Source organism: Meleagris gallopavo, chromosome 4 (genome assembly GCF_000146605.3).
Source record: "Meleagris gallopavo isolate NT-WF06-2002-E0010 breed Aviagen turkey brand Nicholas breeding stock chromosome 4, Turkey_5.1, whole genome shotgun sequence".
In the NCBI taxonomy this organism is placed as follows: domain Eukaryota; kingdom Metazoa; phylum Chordata; class Aves; order Galliformes; family Phasianidae; genus Meleagris; species Meleagris gallopavo.
The window spans coordinates 35,090,527-35,102,487 of record NC_015014.2 but is presented as its reverse complement, the minus strand read 5'-3'; the positions used below and the strand labels follow the sequence as shown (position 1 = coordinate 35,102,487).

Below are 11,961 nucleotides of genomic sequence, written 5' to 3'. Positions count from 1 at the left end.
GAGAAGCAGATCAATACTGATGAAGAAGAGAGAGACCGACTCATTAACACTAAGGTAGGTAGTAAGAGCACTTTCTGAAATTAAGAAATATGTTTCTATTGTGCCAAGTGAGAGATTTTGTGAAGTATCTCTTTGAGTGCTGACACATTGCTCATGGAAGGGCTGTTTCACCCTGCAATGTGCCAAACTCACTCAGGAATAATGGTGGGAAATGCTTACAGAGAGCCCTGTCCTCCCTTCAGGCATATACAGGCTTAATATAAGGGTGTCAAAGCTGTTGAACAGAGCTTGTAACTGGCTTTGTCTGTTCCAGAGAGCAACTCAAGGGAGCTTTCCAAGGCACTCTTAAATGGCTCAAGGCCCAAGTTAATGAGGAAGGAAAGGCACGGTCAGGATAGTTGGGTGAATACACGTGCATAGTAATGGAGAGCTTATAAATACCTTTTCATAATAACTTTCTCTATCACAAAAGCACCCGTTATAAGAATGTGCTGATGGTAAGTTACTGTCAGTTCATCCCCTCCTCAACCCCCCCTTTAACTGCTTCTGCAAGACAATCATCATGTAACTCAAACTAAGACAGGATAATTACAGTGCAGAGAAATTCCAACAAACTTTTGAACTTTGTCCATTTCTGTAATTACACTGTTGCCCACCTATATTAATAGCTTTAAAAAAAAAAGTATATTTAACAAATTTAGCACATAGATGGTTACACTATCACAGTTAAAGATTCAATAGGTATGAAAAAGAGGAAGTGAGGAAGGAATGCTGGAGTGATACAAACCCAAAAAGTATGTGTGGTATTTGTGCTAGGGTGCTGTTTGGCCCATTCACCTCTTGCATCTAGCCAAAGATTTTTACCAGTTTTCCAGCTTCACATTTCAGAGATGAATCTAAAGTCTGTGTGATTTCAAAACCTGGCCCTTCATTTAGACAGACTTAGGGGTTTCTGCATGTCTGTTCACACCTTCCAAATGCACTGTTTAAGACTGTTTGAAGATCCAGGCAGAATGCATTGAAGCAATTTACAGTTAATAGCGGTTTTGAGGTTATTTTTACCATTTTGCAAGTTGGAAATTTAATTATTATCTTTCTCTCCACACATCACAAGAAAACCTACAGTTCCAGGGCCTGAATGACAAAATTTACCAAGATAGATGCAGGCAGCAGTGGCAATCCTGACACAAGGTCAGACACAATCGCTTGTGATTGAAAGTCAGAGAGGATTTCCTGGTAGGCAGCTGTAGGAAGGGAGCTGCCAAGGGCTGCAGCTTTAATAAGCTGACCAAATGGTCCTGCCAGCACTGCCGAGCACCTTACACTTGAGGCTCTGCGTGCCTCCTGTCACAGCTGAGGTTTTCAACTCTTTCTAGGCACACGGGCTCTCATTGCTTCATAATAAAAGCTTTCAGCAGCCAACAACTGAAACAGGTTTTACTTGAAATTTCTTCTATCATGTGTACAAATCTCTAAGTGAAAGAGATCTGATCAATTTAAGTGGCATCACAGATCCACTCCACTGCCTGCATCCCTCAGCTCAGCAGGAATTCCCAGCAAGCTGCTGCCTCTGCATGATATCCAATATATGTGTCTGCTACAGCAGCAAAACCAAGCCCTGCAATACTAACTGGAAGGTGGAGGTTTTTTGGCTATAATGAGATCTGTCTTTTTTTGTTTGTTTTTTAAGTATTGCATAATGCTTTCCATTTAACACTTGACATTAAAGGTTCAAGATTGTCATGGAGTCTGAACAAAAAGGTAGTATGTGTAGGTCCGCCATAAAATAGCCTTTACTCATCACGTTTGGACAGACACTTTCATTCTTTTTAATGTTTTTAAGATCCTAATTGAAAGCTCTGCAGAGAAGCTGTCAAGCTAAATTTATGACAAAGGTAGCTGCTTCGGCAGGTTGGTTTTCCCATTGCCAGCTGAAAATGAGGCTGACATCCATGTGCATGACAGAAAAATAGCTCATGCTGAAGAACTTTTAAAAATTGTATTTTTATAATTGATCTGAAGGTTTTGTATCAGGAAGACAAAGATGCTGTGCTGTTTTTCAGAGCATTTACAAGCTGTGTTCCAGAAAATGACTTCCTCAGGAAAATATCTCATAAGGATACCATTTAAATATAAGTCCCACTGAGATTTAAGCAATATTGAATGTAGATTTAAATGCTGTATTAGCAAGGTTGTTTTTCTGAAAGAATTTCAGAATATAAAATACAGAGAATATCTAAATAAACAGGGGTTCCCACCACTGAGCTGCACAAACATTGCCAGTAATAATAAAGTGCAGCTATGCAGACATTTCTGAACCACAAAGCTCCAAAATTTCCTGCTAGCTGAACTTTGCTCATGTCCTTTTGTCTCCAACCATTTTTTGCTGTATTTTGATTCATTTTGACAGGAACTGGTAGATCGACATATTTTACCAACTACTGGAGTTACATCTTTGATTTTAATTAGTCTTGAGTCAGAGCCTGACAAAATAAATAAATAAACAGGCTATGTCCACAAATGAATTGAGAAACTCTTTCCCTGGAAAGTGATATGTAACAGTGATTTGAATGCATATTCATCTATCTTATTATATAATGGCTTTGAATAGAAAAATCTCTTTTCCTTATATCAACGTCTCTGAATATTCAGATAATTTTCTTTCCTCTGCATTTCTTTTCAACTTTCTGACTAAAAAACACTTCTACTTTCAAACCCTTTATTTTCACAAGTTTCCTCATTCCATCAACACATATGTTTTCTCCAATGCCTTTCATCAAATTCCATTTCAATCAGAACTTACATTTAAAATGAAAAAAAGAAAGTATATAGTGAAAAGGGTACAACAGATGGGGGAATAAAATAAATCTCAACAGAATGCAAATTCTTTCAGCTGTTGCTTAAATATAATAAAATCTTTACCATCAAAGAAAAGGCTTTTCTTTTCCCAATGGTTTCCCTGCCTTTGCATTTTTTGCAGTAATTCGTAATGTTGATGCCTTAACTCTAGCTGCTATGCTGATATGAAAAAAATTGGGAGCTCTAGAATCGGTGGTGGAGAAAGCCATTTGTGGTGTGCATTGATCATACTTTCTAAGAGCAGATGTTACCAACAGATTACTTTTGACATAAGTTTCTTGTGTCATTTTTTTTTTTATCATATATTTAAATTCCATTATTAGGAGTATTTGCTCTATTTAGCCTTACACATTTGATACGGCAACTTGAATTAAGTGGCAAGTCAAATTTGGCTTCTCAAGCAAGTGGAGAACGAGAGACTTTCAGAGTCTGAGAGCTAATTCACACATCCATCATCAGCTATGATCATACAGGCTGTCAAATGCCAGGAAGACAAAACACTTCTTCTAGTCATTAGAAGGAGAGGAAGGCTATGCAGAATCAGCACATTTCAGAAGGAACAAGGAAGTGAAACCATGTTTGCTGACCTTAGGATTCAAGCCACTAGTATGCACCAGGAAAAGGAGGTGCAATAAATGGTCAAGAAATTTAACTGTAAATTATTTTACATCTGGGTAATTACATACATATGTGAACAAAGTAGCCCATCACAGATGGTGAATTTGGAAAAGTGGACTTCCAATAAATTTGCAGGATCTAGCTTTGTATCTCTCATATGAAGGCAGGTAAAGATAGCCACCTTCCAATGTGAGTATATATTGCTCTGGTCCAAGGCATCCCTTCTGCAGGACCTCAGTCAGCCACAGGACATGCAGTCAGTTGCAATTATGTCAGGGAAGATGTGTTCCAAGGCTGCTGGATCCCACTGCTAGAAAACTGCTTTTAAATCCTAATTAATTGTTGAGTGTCATACAGTACAAAAATCATGCTAAATGCATTCCATGGATAATATTAACAAATGTGACTGTTTCAGACATAGCGTGGCAGATGTCATACTGCATACTTTTTCTAGTCGATTATAGGAAAAAAATACACTGAATGATAGCAACAAGCATCGTTATGCCTGATACCAAGAGAACTGATCTGATGCATCAGTGAGGACTGAGATAATCTTGGCCTTGGGGGCCAGAAAAGTGCTCATGTGGGAGCTTTTTCAGAATAGAAATAATTGGCACTTTTCTGTAGAGTAAAAAAAAAATAGTTGCATTGATCAGAATGGGGAAAAATTCCATGTACATGATCAAATCAGAGATAGAAATTTTGATCAAAAAGTAGAGAAATTCTGAACCTAACACTACTAATTCTAAACACGTATTTTTGTTTGTTATAGATAGGAGAAATGTGCTTCTCCAGGAGAACATTAGCCTCTAAGATCTGAAAGCACTAGTATTGAGCATATATGGAAATCTTTAAGTAAATACATGAGCTTGCAGGTATTGTCAGTATTTTATAGCAAAGTAAGTTGAGAAGGAAATCTACAGATTTCCAGTCCTATGCCAGTAGAATTACTAAGCCATGCTGAAGAGCCCAAAGGAATCAATCTGTTTATCAGAGTAAAAAAGGATTTGAAATTTTATGATTATTTCCTTAATATTGATTTTTGCTCACTATTTCTAAAGATTCCCACTTTCTATCACATTCAGTAAATATTACTAGTTCATTTACAGTCTACAACCAGAGTAGCTTATGCCTTCATCCATTTATAGTCACAGAAGCATTGACAAAATCAGATATTTATGAAGCTCAGGTTCTAATTATTGGAGACAGGGCTAACTGAAGGAGTTCTTTTATCTGCAGGATATTGCAACCAGACAAATCCAATCAGTTAAGCTTGAAAATTCAAACTAGAGGTTCTGAGCACAAGCAAGCCAACTTCTCTCAGGGGATGGGGGAAAAAAAGAAAGAAAGAGAGAGAGAGAGAGAGAATAAAAAATAGCTTGCAAGCCTTCAGATGATAGTTGGCTGACTGAGACTGACTCACTGAGCTGATGCTTGGTGTTCTTGCCATGTTGTGGAATCACTCATCCTCATCAATTATCAACACCTTCCCTTGAATATGCACACAAAGGCATGTTGTTCCTGAAAAGTAAGGGCCGCTGTAGTTTCATTCATTTTTTTAGGCATATCTCCATTCCAGTCACAGAATTCTGACAACAGCTCCCAACTATTGCTAAGCCCCTCCCTGAAGGGTGGCTCCAGGGAGGGAAGTCTGTGCCCTGCTAGGCAAGATGTTTGGGCGCCTTCTGATAAGAAATTGCTCCTTTGATCAGAATCCTCCAGCTAATTCTAACAGCTCCATTACGGCTTATACGTTTGTCACAGAATAAATATTATTGTTATCTGGAAAGCAGCTCTGTTAACTATATCAAACCAGAACTTTATTTAATCATGTTTTTAATCATTATTAAATAACTAGCAAATTCAGTATTTACACAGGACATTAAAAAATTCAGGGTACCCATAACTGAATGGAATTTGCACTTGTTTAGAAACCATTACCACCCATGGATTGTACAGGTGATAAGAAAAATACTGCTAAAGTAGCTCAATTGTGTAAAGAGCCTGATAAGCATTCTCTCACAAGCATATTTTTCTTCGATTTATGGAACAATTCTTGTTGCTACTGGAGCAAGTTTTACCTGCTGCTTCATTACTGCATAGTATTAATTGGAATTTAATAACACATTTTAGTATATTCTTTGTTCATACATATACTTAAAATATGTTGATTCAATATAAAGAAATTTTCTTCTCACGCTGACATTTACTTCAGACACAGTACTTTTCAGAAATACATAATTTTGTTTATTTTACACACTTTTTTTTTTTACCTCTGTTTGATCCAAAGGCACTGGATCTTGCAGGACACATCCTTTAAAGTAATTTCCATAATGGCTTTGTGATAAGCACTGGTTTTTTTCTTCTAAAAATCACCAAAGATTTTAAATGTCTGACATAAATTGCTCTTGCTATTTAAGATATTGGCAAAAGGCATAACAGCCATTACATGGTTCTAAGGCAGGAAAATCTAAACCTTGCCTTGTGAAGGATTTGACATGGAAAAATGTTGGAGGTTAAATGGAAATGGGAAGCTACATCAGAAAGTAGGAAGTTGCAAGATTTAGAGGAGGTGCAAGTAATAGATCGTAGAACAATTCAGCTACTGTAAATGCCTACATGGAAAAAAAAAAAAACAAACAACTTGTTCTGAAACAAACACAACTCAATACTCATTTACTAAATGTTAGGGGGAAACACCCAGTTTAGGTAGCTTACCCCATAAACTCCTGTCTTCCTGAACTTTTCTGGTACGTTCTCTGAAAAAAAAAAAAAAAAATCAGTGAAGACCATTATGTCTGGAACTGGATTGAAATAGAGACCTCTGCAGTCAGAGTCACTGTGGTAGTTTGTACGTTCTTATAATTGCTCAAAACAGAGAAATTCAATAATCACAAAGAAAAAAAGTAGTACTTTATTTAAAAATAAATAAAAGATATGCAAAACCAAAAGGATTTGGACAGCATTCCTGACAATTTACTATGAAATTGTAATTCCACAGAATACTATTGATGGTGGTGATAGAGACACACATGGGCACTGCATTTTCAAGGGAATCTTCTAATACTGAGGAACAATCCTTATATATTTCACTTACACAAGAAACACTATTAGTATACATGGTAACTTTTGAGTCATGGCCTGAACCACTGATTGAACACCTGGTGAAAAGACCTAGGCAGCCCTGGGAGCACAGGTGTGGAACCTGGCTGCACCTCTCTTAGCCAACTTTTAAGGGCTGGCTGCTGCTGAGGAAGGAGATCCTTCCCTTGGAGTTTTTCCTCTGAGCCTAGATCTCTGGAGGCAGGTGAGCACTTTTTAACACCTTTCTATTGTGTTAGGCCCTTTGTTGTTGCACCTCCTGTATCACCATTCCACCGCGATGATCTTTCTGATTGTTACAGTGCCACTAACACAGAGAGAAATCAAAATAAAACATTCAAGTAAATACAGTACTTAATCATAATTTGGTACACTTAAGTGATTTTCTTACCAGCCAATGACTTACATTAGTAGATCCTATAAAAAAGTGCACTTTTTTAAAGAGCTTTGATCCATGGGTATTAGTATTGACTGAAAAACAGCCCAGAGTAACAATACCTTTTTGAAATGAAAAACAAATCAAGTCATTCTCAAGAAGCAAGAACGCTTTTTCAACAGAAATATTTTTTCTTACACATATTTATCCTGATGTTCATGATGCAAAATTTTGATCACGTAAACCATGTACTTCAAAAGTTTACTCAAAACAGTTTAAACTCTTAACTAGGGCAAAAGTTTTAAACCTATAATTTCCACTGCTTTTCATTCTCCTTTGCTTTGATACTCAAGATAATGAGTGAAATCAATTTCAATTTTACTATGCGGACTTCTGAATTTTTTTTTGCTGTGAAACCTAGTGCTCCTTTTTTATCATATTCATATCACAATCAACACAACCTAACAATAAAATTCTTGGATACATTTGAAATATATATAAACTACAGTAGTGGCATATTTAAATCCTGGAAGTACTGAATACTATATGTTGTTCTCTTTGATGTTTTATCAGAACACAGGCTTTAGAGTAAATTGGGCTTATTATCAAATTATGTAAGATACTAAAAAAATTCCTCCATCTAGCAATGATAACCCGTAGTACTCAACTGTAAGTAAAGACAGCTGACTTTTCTATGCATCAGTGAGACAGCCTGTTTGCAAAATTCAGCACTTAAAAAGCTTTCAAAATCTATTTATATCCTATAAAGCTGGTTTCTATGTGTTTTTTACCAGTTTTCAGAGGTCCTATTAGAGGAATTTTGGGCAATTGGTCACGACTCTTTTTCTTGACCAGCTTTTTGGATATCTTTCATTTAGATTACCATCCAAAAAAAACCCAAAACATTGCAGTCTTCTAGTCTAAAAACAAACAAACAAACAACAACAACAACAAAAAAAACAAAAACAAAAAAAACACAACAAAACTCTCCACCAAACTTCTTCATGCAGAAACTCGCTCTGCTTTCACCCGCTTAATGCTGCAATACTGCTCAGTTGCAAAGCAGCCTGCAGCCCACTAGCACAATTCATCCTCACAAGGGCTTTTTTCCAGCTGTCCTCTTTCACCAGACAGCTGCAGACCTGATACATACTTTTGAAGGTACAAGCCCACTCTCATATGAGATCCTGCTGATAGGTCCCTTTTGTCTGAGTATTAGTAAATGCCTTTACAGATAAGTAAATATTGGTATCAGCTTTAAATAGTTATTTAGATAAGTGCGATTCCAAAACTTGCCTGTGGGTATACCTGTGGGTATAAACAGCCAGGAAGTAATGGTGCCTTACGTACATGTTTCTAAACAGAGCTGACTGGTATTCTTATCTCTAGCAGACAAAATCAGAATTCCCTTATATCCAAAAATGTCTTTATTTTCCCTCCAATTTAGACCAAAAGTCTCCCTTTATAGCTTTATGCTCCAGATGCCAACCTAGAAAATGGAAATCCCAATTCACATCTCAGCTCCAGTGAGACTTCAGGTGAATAACTTTGTGTCTTAGCATCTTAAATTCCTCTTCTGTACAAAGCAGGTAAAAATTCTTCCTAGGAGCAGCTATTTAATAAAATGATGGGATTTGTTAGGAACGTTTGCATAAACAGCTTTCATGTTGTGATAATAATAAGGGAAATCAATGTATTTTATTTCACTATTGGTAATTTTGCTGGGTCTAGTTTAATGGATTTATCATCACAGTGTTTTCTCAGTACTTCACTATACAGTGTGTGGTATGAATTTAGCTTATGCATTTTCACAGGATTTAAAGTAAAAATATAAAACTAAATTTAAGAGCTGATATTGCAGTATTACATTAAGGCCACTTCCTGAGTAAAGTGTTCAAAATTGTCTTTTGTTTTCGTTCTCTTTGCTTATTTAGTTACTTTCATTGCTGTTTATATGTTTAAATTTCTTAGAAAATAGTTCATTATATTGGATACCTAATGGAAAAATAATATGGCCATGAAAAAACCACTATGGCCATGAGATTAATATTGCCAAAATACAAGTGAAAATACATTATGGATGTCCTGCGATTGCTACTATTAGATACTTCCTAATTTGTGAGAGAATGATTCTTGATATACATTTAACTGAATTCATTTGAATAATATGTATACTCTTGCACGTAAAGATATATTTTTTTCAGTTATTTTAATACGAGTGATACCAGTACGAGTACGAGATACGAGTCTACAAGGAAAATATATTACTAAAATTGTTATTTAATAATGATTCAGACTCTAATTAGATTTTTGGTGCTTCAAGCCAGCTCAGGCATATCTGTTTTTTAATATTTATCGAGTACTTACATTTTTATATAGAAAAAGTCAGTTGAAAAAAATATTGAAAATATATAGTGATAGTTCCCTTGTTTCTCATCATTTCTACTCACCAATTTTCTCTTTAATTTGTATTGAACAAAATTTGTCACTTTGTGACAGTGTTTTCAAAATCCTATATATAGTTTAGAGCATACAACTTTAATTTTCAAAATCTCTCAAAATATCTTTTAATTTCAGAGAACCATTTGTCTTTGCCATTTTTAGGTCCTCAACATGCTTTAAATCATTTCAGCACAGCTACCATTAAAATATTTTTGTTTTCCCTTAGTCTTCTCTTCTCCTTAAGTTTTGGAATTCATTAGACCTGATAGCCACATGCACTCTTAGCATTAAATGCATACTTGATTATCCTGCTGCTATGCCTCATTGAAAATAGCTCCAGTTTGTGAAGTGTAACAGAAGGAGATCAATAAATATCTATCTGTGTTGTTAGTAGAATACCTCATGTACTACGCACGTAGGCTGTGCATAAAGCAGCACTGTAAAAGAAGAGAAAAGCCTTTCAATTACCTCAACAGACATTAATCACTTTGCTTTGTACAATCATTTTCACTATGTGAGTCCAGCCAATACCGATGCTAAGCACGTAGCCAGGGAACAGAAAGATGGATGCGCATTATAAGTATTAACTAAAACACTTTTAGGCTATAAGCTCACTTTGTTTACTTCTTTTACCAAAGGCTCAATTCTCCAATTTGAAAAGTGTGTAAATGATGTGCCATTATGGTTCTCCTTCAAATCAGATCTGTTCTCTCATCTCATGGTATTTCTTCCCAATTTTCTCCCTGTAAGACACTAAGATGTATCTCACCTGGAATGATTTCGCTATGTGCAAAATGCAGAGTAACAGCATTTCAGATTACTTTTGAAAGTCCTCTGAAACATGTAAGTAATCTTGACTTTTTAGTGAAAACTTCAGCAGCATATAAAATTATTTGGTGAAATCAGGATCACAGCAGAAAACAGATGTGTGTCTGAGCTGACCTTTTTGATGAATAAATTACAAATAAAATAATCATTCTTCCCAGACTTGTAGCATGACTCTGCTGTTAGTGCATGCCCCTGAGTATTCAATATTTTGCACTGAAAAAATAAGACGGCAAAGAAATCATCTCCTCTGGGAAGACATTCTCAGGGCAGAAGGAGGAAGACCCTGTGTATACTTAAATTAAGAAGGAAACTGGGAGGAAGGATCATTATTTTTACTCCAAAAAGCTTCCAAATCTTAGGTAGGAGAGATGTATGATGTGGCTAAACTGCGACTGGAAATCCTCTGATATTCACACGGGAAGTTTTGTATTGTTCATTATTTCTGCTAAAATTTCTCCAAAAATTGTCAGAATCAAACTTCTTTTAGGGAAAGTTCTGCAAACAATAGATATAATGGGCTTGATCACTAAGAGCATATATATGTTATTTCTCTTTCAATTTGTTTCCTTTTTGCTTTATATTTTTCTGTTTACTTGTTTGTTTCTGGATTTTGATTTCTCATATTGGAGCTTGTATCTGAGCCTTTCAAACATCTTTCATACGATTTCAAGAGAGTGAATCTTAAATTTTCTTTCTCTAAATGACAAAAACTCTCAATTTCCATTCTCAAATCATAAACGTTTGAGGACCTTTTTATTTTCAAAATATAGAACCTATTCTTCCTAACGATGTGTGATAATAGCAAAAATCAACCAAAATTGTGTGTTTACTTATGCCTATTAAGAATCATAATGATTATGTATTTTGTATTCATTGCTTGCTACTAGTTTAGGAGAATCCAAAATAATTTTCCTCAATCATGCAATTACAGAATTTGCTACATCTGCATTGTTAAGCTTTAAAGAAGTATGTCAAGTTTCATGTTCCAAATGATTTTTCTCTCTTCCATGAGCCTCTGATGCACAGAAAGTATAAAAGTATAAACTCCAGAAATTCATACAATGAGAAAGGAATGACAGCTTTGCAATAAAAGAATACAAGAGACTTATTGCCTGCCTCAGCAAAGTAGGAGTATTTGTACAGGACCCTTTTTTTTTGGTCTTCCTACAGAGGCATTCCTTTAATTTAGCACCTACATATTTCCTTTTGCAGGTTTGCTCTCTGTATACTGCTTCATAGATATGCACGGCATCTGATATACGTTAGCCAATGATGTAAAATGTTGCAAGCAACTCATGCACTTTAGGTTCTCACTCATTTGAAGAATACAAAATGATAACACTTTTGTAAATATACTTCTGCACCTCATTGCTCACACATGAAATCTCAGAGAGCTGTAGCATTTGTTGAGCAGAGAGGAATAGCCCTGTGTGAGAAACCTGTTCCACAATTTCTTAGTAATTTTAAGCACGTCTCCTTCATGTGCACATTTCAAGTAGAAAGGAGATTTTTAGAAGCTCATTGCAGTTTTCAGCAGAAGACATGCCTCAAACAAATAAGGTTTAAGATCCAGAGTATGCTGCAGTTAGAAGGTTACTTCTCATGCTTATCCTGGAATCCATATAACAGGAGCTTTTCTAGATGTTTTCTAAGAATACAATAATGTAACACTGGGTAGAATTCAGCACTCTGCAAAAGTGATTATGCAATATTTTAAATATTCTGGTAAAGTGTTC

At 35.7% G+C, this 11,961-nt stretch overlaps 1 long non-coding RNA gene across 1 annotated transcript in view; it reads right to left on the bottom strand.

Annotated features, from left to right (window-relative positions):
• Nucleotides 1–6,194: 6,194 nt before the first annotated feature.
• Nucleotides 6,195–11,961, bottom strand: part of LOC116216621 — a 16,880-nt gene continuing 11,113 nt past the window's right edge. The window contains exon 5 of the long non-coding RNA XR_004159753.1: nt 6,195–6,236. This is a non-coding gene — a long non-coding RNA (uncharacterized LOC116216621). The remainder of the gene's footprint in view (nt 6,237–11,961) is intronic.